The following is a 9,695-nucleotide window of genomic DNA, read 5'->3' as shown; positions in this document are numbered from 1 at the left end:
TGTGTGTCTTCTGTGTTCTCTGTGGACGCCGTCTTTTCCAGCTGACAGATGTGTATTCTCTTCAAGAGAGCCACAGGAGCAGGAAGGACAGGGGTCTATGCCTGCTTGTTTGATGCAGAAACTGCTCCAATGTTGTGACATATACCAATACAATACAGGTCGCTAATAAAACAATCGGTTTTACAGTAGAGATCTCAATCCCTGAAGTCAGAGAGAACATTTGTCAAAGTTCAGCCTGTAGGCCACACCTGCACAGATGAACCACATCACCACTTCTGCCAACAACCCTCCCAGCCCTGCATCACTGGCAAGAGAGAGGGACTTCTGTCAGATACACATTGGTAAAAAGAGTGAATGAAAACAATCCAAACCAATCTCTCAGCACTTAGATCCCTCCAGACCAAACGATCAGCAGACAGCTTGTTAGTGTGGTTTTCGGGCCAACTTAGAGGCGGTGACGATTTTATCGACCGATCCATTCCCGATATTTTCACCAGCTTCACGTTTTCTTGTCTTGTTCCTCAACAGCCTCCTCCAGAGGACCCCTTCCTGGAGTGGTTGAACAGAGTGTGTGTGACCATCGGCCTGTTCTTCTTCGCACTGGCCATTGTGACCTTCCTCCTGTGCAGCTGGAACGCCAAGATCAACAACACAGCCCGTCTGCACCTCTGCATCAGTCTCGCCTCCTCCCACTTCCTGATGCTCTGGATGGACCGATACGTTGACAATAAGGTGTTTGTTCACACAGTTGGGGAACAGATCCACCGCCTGGGAGGATATATGCTCTCCTCATGATACTATGAGGGAATTCTTAGTGTTGATTAGGAGGGAGGGCATTCTTAGTGTTGACTAGGAGGGAGGGCCTTCTTAGTGCTGAATGGGAGGGAGGGCATTCTTAGTGTTGAATGGGAGGGAGGGCATTCTTAGTGTTGAATGGGAGGGAGGGCATTCTTCGTGTTGAATGGGAGGGAGGGCAACCTTAGTATTGAATGAGAGGTGGCGAGGGTATTCTTAGTGTTGAATTGGAGGGAGGGCATTCTTAGGATTTAATGAGTGGTGGGGAGGGCATTCTTAGAGTGTAAGGGGAGGGTGGGCAACCTTACCTTTTAAGGAATTGCCTTATTAGCGTTACTTTTTACAAGAGGCCTGACCAAAATGTTTCATTGACGCAAAAGCAAGCCAGGGTCCAGACTTGGTCAACCTCTTTTTCTGTTGACATTGAAATCTTTATTTTGTTACTTCTGTAACCAATTGCAACTGGCAAGGCCGTAGAAGGTTAGGTCATATAAGAAAAGGTCATAGGAAGGTAGGCCCTCGGATATGAGGGCATAGGAAGGTAGGACAGATAAGGATGTAGGGAGGATGTAGAGCATAGAGGAGGGTCGGTTAATTACCTTGAACCTGGTCGTCTCTGTAGGTGGCTTGTAAAGTCATGGCCGGCGTGCTCCACTTCCTGATTCTGGCCAGTTTCTCCTGGATGCTCCTGGAGGCCCTGCAGCTCTTCCTGCTGGTCCGGAGACTTTCCAAGGTCCAGGTCATCCAGAGGGACGGCCTCCCCACACCAGTGCTGTACCTGATTGGCTATGGCGCACCGTTTGTGATTCTGGGCGTGTCTGCTGCGGTATTCTCTGATGGATATGGTGCCACAGACTCACAAGTGTGAGTAGCACTGCCAGTGACCCACACCCGTCTGACCATATGTACCTTTATGTACATATATAACATACACACACTTTTTTCTCATAACTGTAGGTGCTGGCTATCAACAGAACGCAGCTTCAACTGGGCTCTGACAGGGCCTGTGGTCGCTCTCCTTGGTGTGAGTACATTGGCTTTATTTGTATTTGTCTTTTTTGTTACACTGTGAGATGGGACATTAATCGACATGTAGCATTAGCAACCAGTGACTTTGTATTCTGTACAGCAGTTGACAGCAAAGCATGTTTTTAGTTTACTTTCCTTGTTCCTTCAGTTGTCAGCTGAAGGTTTGCCCAACATTTTGAATAGATGTTGGCCAACGTTCTAAAGTGTGTGCTGGGGTGGTGTGCCAGCATGAGTGGTCCTCTGATCCTCTTTGCCCAATCCAGGATCCCCTAGAGATAATGCTGTAGGCTAACATATGGGCTCCTCTAAAATGTGCCTTTGTGTTGTTGAAGATGAACTTGGTGCTGTTCTGTGCCACCCTGGTGTGCCTGAGGCCCACACTGGCCAGCATGAAGAGTGACGTGTCGCAGTCCAAGGACACCAGGTTCAACCACACTCTGTTCTCTCCATCTGTCTGTCATTACATTAACTGGAACTATTCCAGCCAACGAGGGTGCAGTAACGTGGTTGGTCCAGAGGGGGCGCCCTGTCCCTGATCCCCCTCTCTTCAACGTCTCTGCAGGTTGATCGTGTTCAAGATCCTGGCCCAGTCTGTCATCCTGGGCTGCACTTGGATCCTGGGCCTGTACCAGGCCAACCTCTTCTTCCAGGTGCTCTTCATCCTGCTCAATTCCCAGCAGGGCACCTTCCTCTTCATCGTGCACTGTCTGCTCAACAAGGAGGTGGGTCTAAATCAGGAACACTTGTTATGGTTAATCTTTATACAGGACAGTAAGAACAGGACAATGCTTATCCAAATAGTATATTTATAATGGTGATATGATAAGCAGTTATAGTATTATGAGTTAATACAAATATTGAAAATACACAATTGTTGTCACACTTTAACACTCATTCGGTTAAGTCATTCGGTTAGTTCATTATTAATCCATGTTATGTTGTTATACCTCCAAGGTGAGGGGAGAGTACATCAAATGGCTGTCCTGCTCATTCGGGAAGTCAGGAATCGCTGGAGCAGCGGTGAGTGTGTAGACACTCAATTAAACGATAGTTGCGTATGTTATTACGGTTCTATGAATTCCGGATGACCGCCAGAGGCGGTGCTTTAGCACTGGATGTTCCATCTCGAGCATGCGCAGGTCGAGTAATTATACCAACAAAGTCACCTGTGACACCTGGGTGACCCTAGAAGTCTGAGTGACAGAGAACTCTGGCGGTCTTCCGGAATTCATAGAAGCGTAGTTACATAACGTAACTATTGTTCTATTTCATTCCTACTGCCCGCCAGAGGCAGTGCTTTAGCACTGGATGACTAATACCAAAAAGGTCAAGAAGAGTGCTCACCAATTAAGGGCTCGAAGCAATCGACAATACAGCCGTCGGCACAGGATAAGGAGCAGCGACATTTACCCTGTAGAATCAGGCAAACGTACATTATGAGGACCATGTAGCCGCGGAGCAAAGGTCCTGAAGTGGAACCCCCTTCAAGGCAGCCCATGATGTAGCCATACTCCTGGTAGAGTGGCACCTAACGGCCAAGGGCCGGGGAGCCCCTGTGCTCTATATGCATTCAAGACCACATCCACAATCCAGTGGGAGAGTCTCTGTTTCGACAGGGCAGCCCCCTTCCTGCAGCCCCGTAACAGACAAAGAGGTTATCCGTCTTACGGAAGCTGGGTGTCGCTTCAACATATGCTCTATGCTTCTCAGTAGCTCAGGTGCTGCTGAGAAAAGCGTCCGACAACCGGCCCTTGAACTTCAGTACCTACCCCCCTAGCCCCTAGGGGCCCTGGGGGGAGGCGGCGGCTGGGCGCCGGACCTCTTGGCGCCTGAAATGCTGCCCGTGGCGCAGTGCTACAGCGCTGGTCAACCTGCGCTGAGAAGTGCTGGCCCCTCGATTCTCCACCTGAACTCGGTTGAGAGCTATTGGCACGGGGTACCGCAGAGATCCCCGGCCTAGAATGAAGCAGAGGTGAACACCATAAGCTAGCAAACTGCTGGCTAGCCTGGCCAACCTGTACACTTCGCTCCAGGGCCTGAAGAGCAGCTGGCCCGAACGTCTGGCCTGGGATCACTGGAAGAGAATGGAGGGTCCGTCGACACATCTCCGACAGGGGCGATTGCGCTAGCCAAACCTGGCGGCGTGCCAACATAACAGTTGACATTAATCTGCCTAGCTCCCTAGTCATATACGCAAAAGTCTGCAGTGAAGCATTACTGAGGGTCTGTGCTGAATGATCAGCACCTGACCCCCGTATAGTTTGAGACAGCGCAAGAACGATGTGAGAAAGCGAATTCCCAAGACGTCCCACATGGGCAGCAATGTTGTAACTCCTTTTAAGGAGGTCATCTGTAATCCGGCACTTGGGCCGAGGGCATCGGCTCTCAGAGCCTCGTCTTGGGAGACAACCAGGGATGCAATAGCAGGCTCAATCGGAGCTAACCGGTCCAAGCCATAAGTATCAGCGTTGGCCGTAGTTGCTAGAACTCTGCTATCACTAGTGTAATGGGAGAGAGCCCTTGAGTCTGGCCAGCATCTATGTAGCTCTGCGATGTAGTATGGAAAAAAGGCATTCACAGGGGCAGATGAAACAGGATCTTCATCTAAACCCGGTCTTGCCAGGGCCATTCGCACGGCTGGTCTAACAGTGTCGCGGCCGGACCCTCTAGCCGAGCCGCCCAGAGACCCTTGAGAGAAAGCCTGAGAGACAAAGGACGCTACGTCGTCGACCCCTTGTTCTTCCTCCTCTGTAAAGAGACTACAGGACGCAGCTGTAGACAGCATGTCATCCACTGGATAAGTAGGTTGCGCGGCTGGTACACCCTGAGCTGGCTGGAGGTTCTGTAGGACGGTTTTAATCTGATCAACCTAATCCGAAAGTTTATCCACTTGGTTTGCCAAGTTGACGACCTTACGGGACTTCCCGGGGGGTACCCCAGCTGCCGAGGTACGGCGCATGGTGCCACTAGGACCAAGACCCGAAGGCGGCAACCCTGGTCCGCCCTCCACCTCAGCCAACCTAGCTAGCCTCAGTGTATGAGGCATGAAACTACAGTTCATGCATGGGTTATCTGACACTGCTTCCCTCATATTTTACCCCCGAGACATGCAGGGCAATGGTCATGGCCATCCTCCGCCTGCAGGGAGGCCATGAAGGTGACACATTATGGGTGCTAAACATGTCAGCAAAAATGAATTGCAAGTAAATTAATTAGTATGCTAGGCAGTCGAGCTTTAGGCGAGAGCACCCGAGCAACGACGCGACACCCCGAAAATAACAAAGTGACGGCGATCCTTTGAAACCCAAGCAGCCCACTGGAGAGCAAATTAACGCAGGCTAGGCAATCAAGCTATAGGTGAGAGCACCCAAGCAACGACGAGACACCCCGACAATAACAGGGTGACGGCGAGCCTTGAAACCCAAGCAGCCAACTGGAGAGCAATTTAACGCAGGCTAGGCAATCAAGCTATAGGCGAGAGCACCCGAGCAACAACGCGACACCCCGACAATAACACAGTGACGGCGAGCCTTGGATACCCAAGCAGCCCACCGGAGAGCAATTAGTGCAGGCTAGGCAATCAGGCCTCAGGCGAGAGCACCCAAGCAACTATTCGCCCGAAAATCAGTGGGCTAGGAAAATACAGTGACGGCGACTTTTGAAACCCCAAGCCACTCACTGGCGATCAAATCAAAGAACGCAACCGGCTAAATACAGGCTAGGAAAATACAGTTACGGCGGCTTGGACCCCAAACCCAGCACTGGCGAGCATACAAATGAGCAACCGGACTTAGGCGAAAGCGCACGAGAAACGGTGCGAGACCGAAAGAATAAGACAGCGACTGAAAACTACCCGCCGACTAATGCTCTAAGCAAATTAAAGCAAAGGTGGAAAGTTGAATTCAGTTGACGCGCTAGCCGACGGCTACGCGTAGCCTACACACTTTACTCACCCCTGGCCGCAGCCGAAATCGAACAAATTGCAAGTCGCAGCCTTTGGTGGACGAAGTCAAATCGAGGCACCAACCCGTCCGTGGGTTACAAGGCTACTTGCGACAAGCTGATATGGTATCTTACAACAAACAATGTTTGTGTGTCCTGCTAGTCCGCTACCGCAAGAAGATAGACGCAACAGACCCTCTGGTGACTTCCGGAATACATAGACATTCTCGGGTCACCCAGGTGTCACAGTAGCCTGGTACTACCAGACTCTCGTACTTCACTTCATTTCATTTGTACAGAGAGTCTGGACCTAATCAATTGACAAACGTTAACACACTTGAAGGCGGGTGTCTGTTGAAGTTTAAAATGATTGGATCTGCCCAGTGCCACTCTGGATCTGCCATAACCAATCGCTAACGTTTGGTTGTGACGTATGTCATGCGCCGGGAATCACGCGCAGGTTGTACACAAACCAAACACCTTGCGCGTCTGCACGAAAATGTCCGTCAACGACAGCTGCAGGTTTTGTTCGTCTAATTTAATTTATCAGGTAAAAATTGCACATTGTAAATCAACTACCGACCAACAACTCAAACTGGCGCACGACTTTATCGTCATTGTTTTCAGACACACCCTCTGTTTGCTGATTGGGCGCCGCTGTGGCGGCGCCAGAAAACCAAATTACATACAGCAGGTCCAGACCTAGTACTGAAGGGAAATTCAAATTGAGCGGAAGTACTTAGGCGGGCGGAGCCAGGCTAGTGTCACAGGTGACTTTGTTGGTATAATTACTCGACCTGCGCATGCGCGAGATGGAACATCCAGTGCTAAAACACCGCCTCTGGCGGTCAGTAGAAATGAAATAGAAGAAACATTTAGACATTTCAAATTAAGGAAATATACCAAATATCCTTCAAAATCTTTTGTTTGTAATGATTATTGTACCTATTTTATATCTTGAGAAAAACGTTCAACCATCAACACAAAGTAGGTTATGTTATGATGAAGATAACGGAACATTGATTTTTTTTTTACAATTTATATTGTTACAATTGTGCTGTGATAATCCAACCAACATCCTGATTCCCCGTTTCAGAAAGACTTTCATTCCGGTTCAGACAACATGGACGCCACTGAGGAGCAAGAAAATAAGTGATGTCGAGAAGAGGAGAACTAAGAGGAAAGCAATGGATGTAAACAATTATGACTTAAAGTCTCGATAAAACATGTAGAACACTAGGAAAAAACGGTTACTTGTCTCTTTTGTATGTCTTTTTCTCATAGCAATGAATTACATTTCTTGTAACACCAGTTTTCTTATCATAAATAATTAATGAGTAAAGACAACAAAATCGCTTGACTGTTGAGTTTTGAATAATTGAACAAGACGTTCACCTATTTTACATCAACTCAGGGAGATCCCACATGGATCGATCACCTTCACAGCCTGTTCTGGAGGAACAGCCTTAGAGATGACAGAGAACATGATGCTAGCAGGGATCATGAAGTCCAGTTAATCAGAGTCAGCGCTGCATGGGAATTCAATTTTATAAATTACATTTCATTAGTAAAGCCCTTAATCCCAGGTACAGTCGCAAATGGCTTAACAGGCCGTATATCTATAGGACACCCCCCTGACCCTAGCCTCCCAAAGGGCAAGAAAAAACTCTCTTAATAAGAGAGGAAGAAATCTTGAGAAGGAGTGAGTGGGGATCCCTCCTTCCAGGGATGATCGGTAGTGAAACGGGGCCATGATTGACATCGATACATACACTGTGCTGGATGGAGGGCTCCCACCAGAGGAAGTTCTCAGAGGAGGTCTCCTTGGAGGACCTCCTCCATGCCCCGCCTCCTCTGTGGCCTCCATCAAGGGGAGATCACAGCGCTGGAGACAGAGCAGAGAGCGGCGAGAACCAAAGCTCTTCACCTGAATGAGTTTAAGGAACCAGTGGGCTGCAGCACAGGACCTCAGCTGGTTCCATCGACTGGTGTCCTCCTGTGGAACCCAGTGGGTGAATGCTGGGCAGTCCGTCCACCACCAGCCTGGATCTTTACATTGGAGCTGAACAGAATGCACTAACCAGTCACACACACACACACACACACACACACACACACACACACACACACACACACACACTGTGGCAACCCGTCTCTGGCACAGCAACCCTGGAGGCCAAGGGGGCAGGTTGTGGAGGCGGTGTACCACAGATTTCTGATAGATGGCGCCAGCAAGAACATCGGTGCCAATCATTGAGATGCGGAGCACCTGAGGAGCAGGTGGGAAGCATGCTTTAAAAAGCATGCTTCCACACTCGTTCAGGGCTCTCCTGGTTCGCGTGTGCGGAGAGACCAGTCTTGTGGGTGATGTGCTTCCACCCGGAGGAAATAGACAATTGATTCCTCCAAAGCTGGGTTTTGTTTGCTCAGTTTGATATATGATTTAATAAAAGTGCCATTTTGGCTTGAAGTAAGCTTCAGTTGGTGTGCTGATTGGAAGGAGGCGGCTCATTCACCAAGCCGGGTTGCCACATATGGTGGAGAATGCAGGCAACTCGACCGAGCTACGGACCATCTTTTAAGTAAACGCCGACTTCCAATGAAGGCAATCCGACCACGCAACTGTTTTTCAGTGGACGCCAGAACCCCGATGCAGAGCCCCAACAGAGCTGAAGCTGCCACCCAGAGAGAAAATGAACTCCAACTCCTCCGAGAGGCGGTCCAACGGCTCGAGCAGGGGCCCACGTTTAACAAGCAGATCCAGGAAAGGCCCGAGGAGAAGTGCACCCTGATCAGGGAGATCCAGGACCTCAAGGACATGCTGGAGGTTAAGGAGCGGAGGGTCAATGACCTACAGAACGGGATGGAGAACCTGCAGGAACAGCTTCGGGACAAGGAGAAGCAGATGGGCAGCCTGAAAGGGAGGATCAAGTCGCTGCAGGCGGACACCTCCAACAAAGACAGCGCCCTCACCAGGTTGGTGGAATCCGTCGCTGAGAAGGAGCATTTCATCCAGCGGCTGACGGAACAAAGGTTCCAGGATGACCAGGAGAAAGGTGAGGAGCTGGTGGTCAGCAGGGCTATGCTGGAGAAGATGAGGGTGGAGCACAAGATGGCCCTGGAGGAGACTGCCGCCGGACACGAGGCCCAAAGCATGGACTGGTTCCGGGAGAGGGAGGCACTGAAGGCCCAGCTGTTGGGTTTGAAGAAGGAGCTGGAAGATAATCGGCAGGTCGCCCAACAGCTGAGCTTCAACGTCGGTCCCCAGCCCCAGCCGATTGAGACTCGTCCGGACAGACGGGGAACAGCGCCACCTGGACGGGCAGCCCAGCCGAGGCGACGCATCCGAGAGGTGGAGAGGCGGGATCGCATCCGTCAGTTCCAAGAGAGGGAGGAACGGGAGCACCTGATCCGCAAGAGGAACTGGCTGGAGGTGGAGAAGCGGCGTCTGGACGCCGAATGCATGGAGATGCAGTTCCTGAAACGTGAGCGGCAGCGCATCCGGTCTGAGCGCCGGCGTGAGCGGTACGGGATCCAGCGGGAGCGGGTCAAGCTGCGCCGGCAGCAGGAGCAGCTACGCTTCGGGCAGGACTACCGCTCCGGCAAGCGGTCCTACAGGTTCCCGGGGGGACACTGGCCGGGGCGGACCAACGCCAACACCCTATCCAGCCTCGACGCGGGTTGCTGGTCAGTCAGAGGTGCCCCGAGCCTTCATCAAAGGGTGGAGGAGTGTGGCAACCCGTCTCTGGCACAGCAACCCTGGAGGCCAAGGGGGCAGGTTGTGGAGGCGGTGTACCACAGATTTCCGATAGATGGCGCCAGCAAGAACATCGGTGCCAATCATTGAGATGCGGAGCACCTGAGGAGCAGGTGGGAAGCATGCTTTAAAAAGCATGCTTCCACACTCGTTCAGGGCTCCCCTGGTTCGC

The 9,695-nt window shown here is 50.9% G+C and overlaps 1 pseudogene; it reads left to right on the top strand.

Annotated features, from left to right (window-relative positions):
- The window catches only part of LOC130402113 (adhesion G protein-coupled receptor E3-like), a 34,586-nt pseudogene extending 27,481 nt beyond the window's left edge, over positions 1–7,105 (top strand).
- The last annotated feature ends 2,590 nt before the right edge of the window (positions 7,106–9,695 follow it).

This window comes from Gadus chalcogrammus, chromosome 2 (assembly GCF_026213295.1).
Source record: "Gadus chalcogrammus isolate NIFS_2021 chromosome 2, NIFS_Gcha_1.0, whole genome shotgun sequence".
Taxonomy (NCBI): Eukaryota; Metazoa; Chordata; class Actinopteri; order Gadiformes; family Gadidae; genus Gadus; species Gadus chalcogrammus.
This window is presented reverse-complemented; position numbering and strand designations above follow the sequence as displayed.